At 44.5% G+C, this 13,973-nt stretch overlaps 1 protein-coding gene across 2 annotated transcripts in view; it reads right to left on the bottom strand.

Annotated features, from left to right (window-relative positions):
• The window catches only part of ANXA6 (annexin A6), a 71,813-nt gene extending 69,742 nt beyond the window's left edge, over positions 1 to 2,071 (bottom strand). Inside the window, exon 1 of one of the 2 annotated variants that reach the window (XM_075274943.1) lies at positions 1,953 to 2,071. The gene's annotated coding sequence lies outside the window, so the exon portion shown is untranslated. The remainder of the gene's footprint in view (positions 1 to 1,952) is intronic. The other variant, XM_075274941.1, reaches the window with a different exon arrangement.
• Positions 2,072 to 13,973: the final 11,902 nt, after the last annotated feature.

Here is a 13,973-nt window from a genome sequence, read left to right as displayed (position 1 = left end):
CATACACAACAATGGATGATGCAGTCATGTAGGCTAAGGATGGTATGGTATCCATTTTTGTGGCGTGGGTTGAACTTTTGTACAGGGATCCAAGAGCCTTTACCTACTGTCCATTTCGGATAGACGACTAATAGTGGAAACTTCCTGTCCAAAAATCAGACTTCAAACTGGCTGATAACATAGATTAAAAAAAAACTATGTGAACCCATTATAGGGTAAATTGTCCATGTAGCTTTATGCAACTGGTCCTATAATGCCTTATAATGCACACTTCTCACTGATAATGAGTAATACATAGGCCTGCATTGTTATGCGGATTTACAATCCCTTTACCCTGACATTCTATGTCTGTGTCAGTCTTTACTGTAACCATTGCATTCTATTCACAAATGGTTATATAGGCTCATTAAAAAACATGAATGATTACAAAACAAGAACATGTAGGATGAAATAACACAGTTATCTATCTATCTATCTATCTATCTATCTATCTATCTATCTATCTATCTATATCTTTCTATCTATCTAATGTCTTTTATCAGTTCTTCAGTTTTGAATCTCAATGAGAAAATCTAATATATCGCATCATTTCCTTATAGAACTGGCAGGTATCTGTTTCACTATTACAGTTTGGCAAAGCATGACTGAAAGACCACACCCTACCATGTGCCCATGTAAGCGGCATGTCAAGCTGGCGCGATGTACTGCAGATAAGCCTCACATGACTGGTGTCTGCAGACATCTCACATCATAAGATTATTTACTGAATCTCTTTAGTTCTGCAGTATTTAGCTCTAAGGATGTAGCAGAGCCGAATGTGTTATTTAACTCTTTTGTGTCTTGATACAAATATTACAGTTTATGTAAAAGTAAAAAATATATATATATATGTTTTTACATACAACTGTATTACTTGTCACCTTATTGTGAGCTGTGCCAAATGACAAGTTGGGAGGCATTATGGCAAGTCATAGCGAGTAACATGGCATAAAATGGTGCAGTGGGCCTGTCCAAAGGGATTACTGCCTACGATTTAAAGGGGTCTTCCACTTAAAAAGTGATGGCATGTTGCTAGGATTGGACTGGGACCCACAACTTTTTTTCTTCTTTGGCTATTTAAGCATCGCAAAGTTATTAAACATTATGAAAAGTATATTTAGTTTCTAGAACAATAAGATATATATATATATATATATATATATATATATATATATAAAAATATATATATACACACATTGTATCTGCCTACGACCGTTATCATTTCACTTCTGTAAGATTTTTAGTTTTTCCCAGTCCTTGGGTATTGTATCAATGGAAAGTATAGTGTATGCAGCAGGGGACACACCCAGCCTCCTGTACCATGGATGATGCATTATTGTGCCTATCTTGGCATACAGCGCTGCCAGTTGTTCAGTATATCACTACTAGTCATTCAATTGTAAGTAAAGATTATCCAAAAACAAGCAGAATTTTTACCACAACTAGTTGTATCCTTAAACATACAGATGTAGCAGGGACGAGTTTGTCATTTTAGTATCTTTGGGTATTTATCAAGATGAAGATTATTATATATAATAGTGTATAACACCGACTCGGGATGAGATAGACCGAAACACAATCTCAGCACTGCTACATCTAACAGCTTTACCACGTCTCCATATGTAGAACAGACAAACTATAAAGCAACATCAGTTATATGTTATATTGTGCTATGTTAAAACTTTCTGCCCCCCTTGTATGGTAATACGTACTGCAGGGCATTTATTAGTTCAGGAGAAAACTGAAAACCACAAAAAGTTTCCTATTATAGCTGTAGTGGAAGGCGGCTGCATAGCAGTGTGTGCTGGTGGAGACATGGGGAAGGTTGTGTGAATGCCCTTAAAGCCCAGGCTGTGTGCCAACTGTGTGCCCATTGTGTAAGTGCAAGAACAAAGCATTAGATTAGGACTTACTTGGTTAAGGTGGTTACAGGGTTGATCTCAGGGAGAGATGTGGCAGAGAGAAGACTGGTGCAGCCCTGGAAGATAAGAAAAGCCAGCAGTCTGCCCTCCTACACTATAGCAGCTGCTAGCACAGCCGTCACTGTGATGTCACCAGCAGGCTGCAGCCCTGGCTCTTTCTGCTGACTTCTAAAGTGACTTCTGGGGGAGGGCCGGATCCTACCCCTTTATATGGAGCCCTGCTTCTGGGAAGTATAACCTGCCTGCATTGTCTATTGTTTCATGTACTCCTTGTATCTGTAACTGAGTGTAAATCGGTGTTGGGAACTCTGCAGGTCACTATTAAAAGCGCCGATATATATCTCAAAAGCGAATATCCCAAATTATTCCGTTTTCAACAAAACTGCGTAGTTGGCGATTCATTTCGGATGAACGAAAATGGCCATTGCAACATACACTCACCGGCCACTTTATTAGGTACACCATGCTAGTAACGGGTTGGACCCCCTTTTGCCTTCAGAATTGCCTCAATTCTTCGTGGCATAGATTCAACAAGGTGCTGGAAGCATTCCTCAGAGATTTTGGTCCATATTGACATGATGGCATCACACACTTGCCGCAGATTTGTCGGCTGCACATCCATGATGCGAATCTCCCGTTCCACCACATCCCAAAGATGCCCTATTGGATTGAGATCTGGTGACTGTGGAGGCCATTGGAGTACAGTGAACTCATTGTCATGTTCAAGAAACCAGTCTGAGATGATTCCAGCTTTATGACATGGCGCATTATCCTGCTGAAAGTAGCCATCAGATGTTGGGTACATTGTGGTCATAAAGGGATGGACATGGTCAGCAACAATACTCAGGTAGGCTTTGGCGTTGCAACGATGCTCAATTGGTACCAAGGGGCCCAAAGAGTGCCAAGAAAATATTCCCCACACCATGACACCACTACCACCAGCCTGAACCGTTGATACAAGGCAGGATGGATCCATGCTTTCATGTTGTTGACGCCAAATTCTGACCCTACCATCCGAATGTCGCAGCAGAAATCGAGACTCATCAGACCAGGCAACGTTTTTCCAATCTTCAATTGTCCAATTTCGATGAGCTTGTGCAAATTGTAGCCTCAGTTTCCTGTTCTTAGCTGAAAGGAGTGGCACCCGGTGTGGTCTTCTGCTGCTGTAGCCCATCTGCCTCAAAGTTCGACGTACTGTGCGTTCAGAGATGCTCTTCTGGCTACCTTGGTTGTAACGGGTGGCTATTTGAGTCACTGTTGCCTTTCTATCAGCTCGAACCAGTCTGGCCATTCTCCTCTGACCTCTGGCATCAACAACGCATTTCCGCCCACAGAACTGCCGCTCACTGGATGTTTTTTCTTTTTCGGACCATTCTCTGTAAACCCTAGAGATGGTTGTGCGTGAAAATCCCAGTAGATCAGCAGTTTCTGAAATACTCAGACCAGCCCTTCTGGCACCAACTACCATGCCACGTTCAAAGGCACTCAAATCACCTTTCTTCCCCATACTGATGCTCGGTTTGAACTGCAGGAGATTGTCTTGACCATGTCTACATGCCTAAATGCACTGAGTTGCCGCCATGTGATTGGCTGATTAGAAATTAAGTGTTAACGAGCAGTTGGACAGGTGTACCTAATAAAGTGGCCGGTGAGTGTACATTGCGGTAAATTATTATACTCTGAAGTCTCTTTACCTTCCATCACCTATTTTGGATCTCCTGGTGGCGTTCGGAGCTTTCCTGGAGATGTCATGCACCCGGGGTCACAACTGATGCCTGTGAGTGGACCACCATGGTGACATGGGCACGTCGAGCATTATAATGCTCAGTGGGCTCATGTAAACATTAAGACCCAATCACAGCACTCCGCTTATACCTCAGGTACATAACATCACCAGAGAGACTGAGAAAGCGTGCGGAACGCCATGTCCCCTATAGTGGAAGAACACCTGAAGGGGGCAGAACCAGATTTATTATCATTTACACCAGCTTACTGGCATAAATGATCCCTGAAATATACACCAGCTGCAAGCTGGCATAGAATTCAGTGCAGATGCACGGCCCAGAATTTATGGCATGTATATCAGATACTTCATAAACAACTGATTTTTGGTCAGTCTGTAAGGGTTGCCGGACCCCTATTTATCTGTGGTATCAATCAGATGCATTCATGTACATAAGTGTTGTTGTCCCTCAAATTTTTCCAGAAAATGAATTATTTCTCCCAGAGAATTATTGCAATTACACATGTTTTGTTATATCTATCTATCTATCTATCTATCTATCTATCTATCTATCTATCTATCTATATTTGTTTATTTACCTTGTGTGTATTACATAGTACTACATAGTTACATAGTAGATGAGGTTGGATGAAGACATTGTAACAACACAAAAAAGAAGAGAAAAAAAAAGTCAAAAACTATACAATTTCACGCAAAAATACAAAAATGGTCCAGACAATATTACTGACAACCTCAATATTTGGTTGCACACCCTTTGGAAAAAATAACAGAAATCAATCGCTTCCAAAATGACCGTCGGACATGCAGTTCAAATCTCGGGCATACTGAGCAATATACAGTCCTATGAAAAAGTTTGGGCACCCCTATTAATCTTAATCATTTTTAGTTCTAAATATTTTGGTGTTTGCAGCAGCCATTTCAGTTTGATATATCTAATAACTGATGGACACAGTAATATTTCAGGATTGAAATGAGGTTTATTGTACTAACAGAAAATGCGCAATATGCATTAAACCAAAATTTAGCCGGTGCAAAAGTATGGGCACCTCAACAGAAAAGTGACATTAATATTTAGTAGATCCTCCTTTTGCAAAGATAACAGCCTCTAGTCGCTTCCTGTAGCTTTTAATCAGTTCCTGGATCCTGGATGAAGGTATTTTGGACCATTTCTTTCTACAAAACAATTCAAGTTCAGTTAAGTTTGATGGTCGCCGAACATGGACAGCCCGCTCTCAAATGATCTGAAAACAAAGATTGTTCAACATAGTTGTTCAGGGGAAGGATACAAAACGTTGTCTCAGAGATTTAACCTGTCAGTTTCCACTGTGAGGAACATAGTAAGGAAATGGAAGACCACAGGGACAGTTCTTGTTAAGCCCAGAGGTGGCAGGCCAAGAAAAATATAAGAAAGGCAGAGAAGAAGAATGGTGAGAACAGTCAAGGACAATCCACAGACCACCTCCAAAGAGCTGCAGCATCATCTTGCTGCAGATGGTGTCACTGTGCATCAGTCAGCAATACAGCGCACTTTGCACAAGGAGAAGCTGTATGGGAGAGTGATGAGAAAGAAGCCGTTTCTGCACGTACGCCACAAATAGAGTTGCCTGAGGTATGCAAAAGCACATTTGGAGAAGCCAACTTCATTTTGGAAACAAAGATTGAGTTGTTTGGTTATAAAAAAAAGGCGTTATGCATGGCGTCCAAAAAGAAACAGCATTCCAAGAAAAACACATGCTACCCACTGTAAAATTTGGTGGAGGTTCCATCATGCTTTGGGGCTGTGTAGCCAATGCCGGCAACGGGAATCTTGTTAAAGTTGAGGGTCGCATGGATTCCACTCAGTATCAGCAGATTCTTGAGAATAATGTTCAAGAATCAGTGACGAAGTTGAAGTTACGCCGGGGATGGATATTTCAGCAAGACAATGATCCAAAACACCGCTCCAAATCCTCAGGCATTCATGCAGAGGAACAATTACAATGTTCTGGAATGGCCATCCCAGTCCCCAGACCTGAATATCATTGAACATCTGTGGGATGATTTGAAGCGGGCTGTCCATGCTCGGCGACCATCTAACTTAACTGAACTTGAATTGTTTGTCCAAAATACCTTTATCCAGGATCCAGGAACTGATTAAAAGCTACAGGAAGCGACTAGAGGCTGTTATCTTTGCAAAAGGAGGATCTACTAAATATTAATGTCACTTTTCTGTTGAGGTGCCCATACTTTTGCACCGGTCAAATTTTGGTTTAATGCATATTGCACATTTTCTGTTAGTACAATAAACCTCATTTCAATCCTGAAATATTACTGTGTCCATCAGTTATTAGATATATCAAACTGAAATGGCTGTTGCAAATACCAAAATATTTAGAACTAAAAATGATTAAGATTAATAGGGGTGCCCAAACTTTTTCATAGGACTGTACCTGAGATTTGAACTGCCAGAGCGAGATTGTAGGAAAGAGGGTGGCACAGTATGCGGGAGGAGAAGGGCAGATGGAGCACAAGTACTGGAGGGGCGGAATGAAAGGTATGACACAGGGGGGTGCTCAAAGGCCCTGGAGAACGCCCAAGGTGCTCCTTGGGCTCATTTGCATAAAGTTATTAACCAGAATTACAACGGAACACGGGGAGAATCTAGAAAGAGAAGGTAGTAGTAGAATAACCTTGTTAAAGGCTATTCAGGCATGTCTTTATCACAAAACCACTGACATTAATGATAGACTCACCTTCTCACCTTCTGTCGCTATCCCTCTTCCCTCATAGATTGTAAGCCCTTACATACAGGGCCCTCTATCCTACTGTGCCAGTCGGTCATTGTTAGTAATATATCTGTTTGTACATTTTGTGTACTGTATGTAAACCTCCAAATGTAAAGCACCATGCAATAATACATTTTATTTATATAGCGCCAACATATTCCGCAGCGCTGTACAATTTGTAGGGTTCAAATACAGACAAAAAGATGCATTACAAAGAAAGTCATTTCACACAATGGGACTGAGGGCCCTGCTCGCAAGAGCTTATAATCTATGTGGTAGAGGGGGTGACACAAGAGGTAGCAGGGGCGGCATTGCTTATGCAGAGGTCAGACACTTTTGTAATAGAGGTTACTGTCATTACATAAACATACAAATTTATGAGCCGTCACTAGTGGTGTCCTTTAACATTTGGATGGGGCTTGGACCTATAAAGTTAGCCTGAAAAGACATCATATCATGTGGGGTAATGTGGGAGCGGGGACAGAGGAAGGTTAAATTTTGGGGATTCTAATTATAGTACGGAAGGGTTTACATTAGAAATTGTGATAGACCTGTCTGAAAAGATGCGTCTATAGTTTGCGTTTGAAACTGTAGAAATTAGGAGTTAATCTGATTGTCCGGGGTAGAGCATTCCAGAGAAGTGGTGCAACTCGGGAGAAGTCTTGTATACGAGCGTGGGAGGTTCTGATAATAGAGGATGTGTTAGGTCATTGAGCGAACGGAGAACACGGGTTGGGTGGTAGACAGAGATGAGGGAAGAGATGTAGGGAGGTGCGGCATTATGGAGAGCCTTATGGATGAGAGTGATAACTTTATATTTTATTCTATGATGAATAGGCAGCCAATGTAACGACTGGCACAGACCCGAGGCATCGCTGTAGCGTCTAGCCTGATAGATGAGCCTGGCCGCTGCATTCAGAATAGATTGTAGAGGGGAGAGTTTAGTGAGGGGAAGACCGATTATTAAGGAGTTACAGTAGTCAAGGCGAGAATGAATCAGAGAGACAATAAGTGCCTTTAGTGTATCTCTGGTAAGGAAAGGGCGTATTCTAGAGATGTTTTTGAGGTGGAGGTGACATGAACGTGTGAATGATTCAATATGAGGGGTGAAGGAAAGGTCTGCGTCAAACATGACCCCGAGGCAGCAGGCATACTGCCTAGGAGTTATAGTAAGGCCTGAGACTACAATGGATATATCAGGGACAGATCTATTAGATGGTGGAAACAGCAGTAGTTCAGTCTTAGAGAGATTTAGTTTCAGATAGAGCGAGGACATGATATTAGAGACAGCAGAAAGACAGTCACTGGTGTTCTGTATTAGTGCAGGGGTGATGTCACGGGAAGATATGTATAATTGGGTATCAGCATAAAGATGGTACCAAATCTGGCAATGGTTTGTCCAATGGGGGCTGGAATTATGGCCCCATTCACACGGGGCAAGAGGGGGCGGATTTTGGCGCGGAATCCACGTCATAATCCATCCCTTCACAATGGTGGTCTATGTAGACCGCTAGCACTCTGTTTTGCGCTAGTGGCAACATGAAAAAAAGAAACGAGCTGCACTTTCTTTAGGTGGATTCCGCGGCTGATTCAGCCGCGGTGTCCGCCTCGCGCCAGCACCCTCCGGACAAGGCCCATTCATTTGGGCCTAATCCAGAGCAGAATGCCGCGACAGGATGCTGTGCAGTGCACCGGCATCCCGTTGCGGCAGCCACAACAGAATATGACACGTGCAATCCCCGTGTGAACGCAGCCTAATGGTGCTATATAAATAAACAATAATAATAATAATACTATGTGTGGGCCATTTTAATTTGAGTGGGTCAGGTATGTTTAAGAGGTGTCCTCTCTGCTAATCCCTTCACTGGCTACCCATCACCCATATAGTTTAAAATTTTAATGCTGACATACAAAGCCACCCACAACCTGTCCTCTCCACACATCTCTGACCTAGTCTCCAAGTCTTTTCCCGTGCATCCACCATACTCTGGAACTCACTACCATGACATATAAGACTGTCCCCCCACAATCACAAGCTTCAAGAAAACCTTGAAAACTCACCTATTCAGGAAGGCCTACAACTTCCAATAACACTACTATCACCATCTGAACAGCCTCTTGCCTCTTCCCTACTGGGAAGGTCCCTCTGTCCCACTGTACCAATTGGTCAGTAGCAGAATTGTACTTGTTTTATATATTTTGTGTACTGTATGTAAATCCTCAAATGTACAGCACCATGGAATTAATATAATTATGTACAGCACCATAGGATTAATTTAATTATGTACAGCACCATGGAATTAACCACGAGGCAGCCGCAAATGGTATTCCCTGCGCAGTAATGTAGTGGGCATGCTTAACTATTAAAAAAGGCTGCTCCCCTCAGCTGTGCACTCTCAAAAGATTGCAAAGGTGCCATGACCTCCACCCAAAAACAAGAGTCTCCTTACTTCTGTCTTTTAAGCCAGACAGAAAGATATCCTGACCAATGGCGTTCAAATGAACCTGTCTGCCCCTAAGACATCATGATTGTCACTGTCACGGGATGGTTAGAGTCTATACTATAGGCAATGTGTAATATATATTTCATGTGGAATGTATTCTCTAACCTGTTGTATACATCAATGTGTAGTTGGCTGATTAGGGTCTAGTGTGTTAGCACATTGTATGCAAATACCTCTAACTAGTGAGGACCAGTGAGGACAATGGGTGGAGATAATCTGATCAGTGTCTCCAAGAAGATGTTGGATGGTGCATTGTCCATAGTAGACAGGGAGTCTGCTCTCCTTGGTATAGGTGAGGGGGGAAGGATCTGTGACTCAGCCCTTCCCACCCACAGATATAGGTGTAACAGTCTTAGTATATAGTTGTAGCTGGAGTTAGTATGAGTTAGCCGGCCTGTGCACAGCTCTGTAGAGAGCCAGGATTTAGTTACAGGACCAAGGAACCAAAGCTATCATTGGATTGTGACTTCTGTGGACTTATTGTTATTACGGTTGATGTGACCGCCACCGGCTACTAACTTTGTGGATTACAATAAATTGCTGTTGTCTCCTGACCTCTTGCGTCCGTGTTGATTCAAAAGACCTTCCGGAGGAAGACATATACCTTTGCTCCGTGACAACTGGTTGGCAGCGGTGGGATCAACAGAGGACAGCGAGATGGACTACAGCAGCCCAGCGATTAATGGAGCCACAACCTCAGAATACAGGAACTGGACTATGGCAAGTCTACAAGTAAGGGCCCGGGAACTAAACCTGAGTTACCAGGGAAGAACGAAAGAGCAACTGATCGAGGCACTGGAGGAGATGACCCTGCAAAGCGACCATGAGGAGGGCTGCCCCCAGGAGACTGGAGAGATACGAGAGTGGCAGGTACAGACCCAAAAGAGCAGATGGGTTGTTTTGTATGAGGAGGAATTGGCAGTGCTGGGGCTAGGAGCAACTGCAGAGCAAAGGAGTAGAGCATTACAGAGGGCTCAGGAAACGGAGAAGGAGGAACAGAGAATGGCGTATGAAAAGGAAAGAATGGCGCATGAAATGCGAATGGCTGAGATAACTGCGCGGAATTATAATCAAACGTCGACCCCCAGCCCAACAGTGAGAGAACCACCATATGTCTCCCATAAACACTTCAAGACCTTTGATGAAGCGGCTGGGGATGTTGATGGATATTTTCAGGACTTCGAACACCAGTGCCGCCTGATGGAAGTCCCAGAGAAGGATTGGGTCCGGTATCTGGTGGGGCACCTACGAGATGGGGCTGCGGAAGCTCTCAGAGCCATGGACCCTAGTGATCAGTGGGACTATGAGGCCATTAAAAGAGCGGTGCAGAAGTATTATGCAGTCACTCCAGAGACCTACCGAGTTCAGTTCCGCTTTTTGTCTTACAATGGGGGAAGCTCCTTCCACATGTTCGCCCACAAGTTGAAGCAAGCATGCAAGCGCTGGCTAGAAGGAGAGGAGGCTGTCACAGTCGATAAGATCCTCCAAGTCATACTTAAGGAACAGTTCTTTTCCCAGTGCCCCGCTGAGATCTGTGAGTGGGTGCTGGAACGGAACCCAGCCACAGTTGAGCAAGCTGCTTCTCTTGCAGATGAGGGCCTGACCATCAAGCCGCAGTGGAAGAGGTTGTTTGCAGAGGAGCGGAAAACTACCACAGTCCGCCAGACACCCTTCAGCCAGCCACCCACCTTTCGTGTCCGGCCTCAGGATTACAATTCCCCCTCTACCCCTGCCCCAGCCCATCGGCCTCCAGCTATGAACAACCCTGTACCTAGACAACGACCCACTGGAAGAATGCTAGCGCGCAGATGTTTTGGGTGCGGGAGGCCTGGACATTTGCAAGCTAGTTGCCCTGCTAACATGGGGGCACGGGCCACCGTGGCATCCCGGCCTATTCACTACCTGGGAACCACCCCTAGGACAGAAAGTTTGGCCCCATTTCCAGATGACTCCATGAATGACCCATCTGTTCCACCTCCAGGGGTCTATGGGATTCAGCCTTCCGCCACACATCCCGCAAACCTTCAGAGGAAGCACTTGCAGGAGGTCCTACTGGATGGCCGAACAGTTGTTGGATTCCGGGACTCGGGAGCTTTCCTAACGGTAGCGGACCCCCGAGTTGTGCGACCCGAGGCCCTAGAGGAGGGCCCTGGCATTTCTATCAAGTTGGCAGGGGGTACTCAAAGATGTATTCCTAAAGCTACCGTGGAACTCGACTATGGTTATGGACCAAAACGATGCACAATTGGTGTGATGAGCGGGCTGCCGGCCGATGTTCTGTTAGGCAACGATGTTGGAAATATACAGTGCCACTTTGTGGGAGCAGTGACCCGAAGCCAAGCTCAGAGAGACGCCAACATGGATCGACCGGATTTTCTGCCAGATGCCAGCCCTTCAAACCTACAACTTTACCATTCAGTACCGCCGAGGGAACCAACACCAGAACGCAGATGGGTTATCCCGGCAGGAGGACATATGAGCTATAGAGACTGATGTGCATTCCCCAATTTACCTGTGTAGGCCAATTGTGTCATGCACATGTTTTGAGAGGGGGAGGGGTTGTCACGGGATGGTTAGAGTCTATACTATAGGCAATGTGTAATATATATTTCATGTGGAATGTATTCTCTAACCTGTTGTATACATCAATGTGTAGTTGGCTGATTAGGGTCTAGTGTGTTAGCACATTGTATGCAAATACCTCTAACTAGTGAGGACCAGTGAGGACAATGGGTGGAGATAATCTGATCAGTGTCTCCAAGAAGATGTTGGATGGTGCATTGTCCATAGTAGACAGGGAGTCTGCTCTCCTTGGTATAGGTGAGGGGGGAAGGATCTGTGACTCAGCCCTTCCCACCCACAGATATAGGTGTAACAGTCTTAGTATATAGTTGTAGCTGGAGTTAGTATGAGTTAGCCGGCCTGTGCACAGCTCTGTAGAGAGCCAGGATTTAGTTACAGGACCAAGGAACCAAAGCTATCATTGGATTGTGACTTCTGTGGACTTATTGTTATTACGGTTGATGTGACCGCCACCGGCTACTAACTTTGTGGATTACAATAAATTGCTGTTGTCTCCCGACCTCTTGCGTCCGTGTTGATTCAAAAGACCTTCCGGAGGAAGACATATACCTTCGCTCCGTGACAGTCACCCTCCACTATTCTGTGACGGACCACTATACCACCACGACTCCTTACATATTGTGAGATTCGCACATTCAATACTTTTCCGGCCCGCTCAATAGCAGCCAGGTTACATGCACCACACCACAACTGTCAAGTGACCACATCCGACCTCACAAAAAACACTTTTTCAAAAAGGAAAGGAAATAGGCCCATATTGTTGGACTTAATCAAGGATATGTGTTGAGGCAGCTTCACCAGACCTGCTCATGGTGATGACCTCCAGAAAAAATCTGACCCACCAAAGGCCACGTATACCATTCCACTGCACATTGGCTGCCAAAAAACCCAAATCCAGTCCATAAGGCCTTGCAGCAGCCCGCCTCTGCGTCCAATAAACTTAAGAGTGCCTGACCAACAGTACACACAATCGACTAAAGTCTGAAAAAGGGCAAAAGAAAAGCCAAAACACATAAATTCAAATATCATCAACCACCAGATCAGGATCAATGTACACAAAAAAAAAATGCCACAAGAAAAGCGCAACAAATAGAAGCAGCCGCATCCATGATCTGTCCCAACAGCTGGAAAAACAACAGCATTCACAAGCTGCAACCCCAACCCCTTCTGCCAACCCTTCAAAATCCGGCCAATTACACACAACTTGGTAGCGTCTCGAAAACCCAAAAGCTTTAGATCAGGGGTAGGGAACCTTTGGCTCTCCAGCTGCTGTGAAACTACAACTCCCAGCATGCTCCATTCACTTCCATGAGAGTTCCCAGAACAGCAGAGCCAGTATGCATGCTGGGAGTTGTAGTTTTGCAACAGCTGGAGAGCCGTACATTCCCTACCCCTGCTTTAGATGAAAGGCAACTCCAGCTAATCTACGTGAGACCAAACATGTTGACTCCTCTTCCGAACACAGGCCAAACAAAAAATCCAACAACACTTCTGCATGTACCATGTCAGAAGAAGGAAAATAGGAACCCACCACAGCCAACCACTTCGCCCTCAACTTACCGTGGCCACCGTAGCCACTGACCTCTCAATCAAGCTCTGTAATGGGTTTTTACCTGCTCTCCCCATTCCAAATCCATCGGATGAAGTTCCTGGAAATGCTGAACCTGAAAGTGATACAATACTTGAGAAACCTAGTTTTCAACCCCTGGAACATGATGAACCCGAAACCACATGTTACCCTGCAAAAAAAGCAACACCAAGTGTCTCACTAAAGCGAAAACCAGTAAGGAATTGGAAGACAAACTATTCAAAATCTGAACTACAGACATAATATCAGTATAAAAAAAACACCCTGCTGTTCCTTATAATGTGACCCCAAAATTCCACTGCCACTACCATAGGGATCAGCTTGAGCAGAGTCAGGTTCCTGGTGAGACCTAACTCTGTCCAAGGACCTGGCCTCCTGCCTGAGCACCAGCGCTCGCCAAGGATCGCCCCAAAACCAACAGATCTTGACGTGTCCATGTGTCCATGAAAAGATGAACATAAGAATTAGACACTTCCTCCTGTAAAAGAGTCCTACCATTGTAATCCATTAAAAAAACGACTTCAAGCCATGGGATCCTCTTTCAGAGACCTCATGAGGTTTGCCAACCCCGGTGGTATCCGATGACAATGCCAACAAAAAACGTTACCCCATTGGCATAACCAAACACGCAGAGTTCAAAAGTCCCAGTAGGTACTGCAACTAACACAATGTACACTTTTTGATCCCCCAACATCTGCAACACTAAAGCAACTAACGCACCAACTTATTCTCCAGAAGTCAGAAAGCCGTTAAATCCAAGTCGATCTCGATTCCCAGAAGTGACAGGCATGTAGTAGATTCTCCCGTTTTTTCCAGCAGATAGCGGGA

This window comes from Leptodactylus fuscus, chromosome 5 (assembly GCF_031893055.1).
Source record: "Leptodactylus fuscus isolate aLepFus1 chromosome 5, aLepFus1.hap2, whole genome shotgun sequence".
NCBI lineage: Eukaryota > Metazoa > Chordata > Amphibia > Anura > Leptodactylidae > Leptodactylus > Leptodactylus fuscus.
This window is presented reverse-complemented; position numbering and strand designations above follow the sequence as displayed.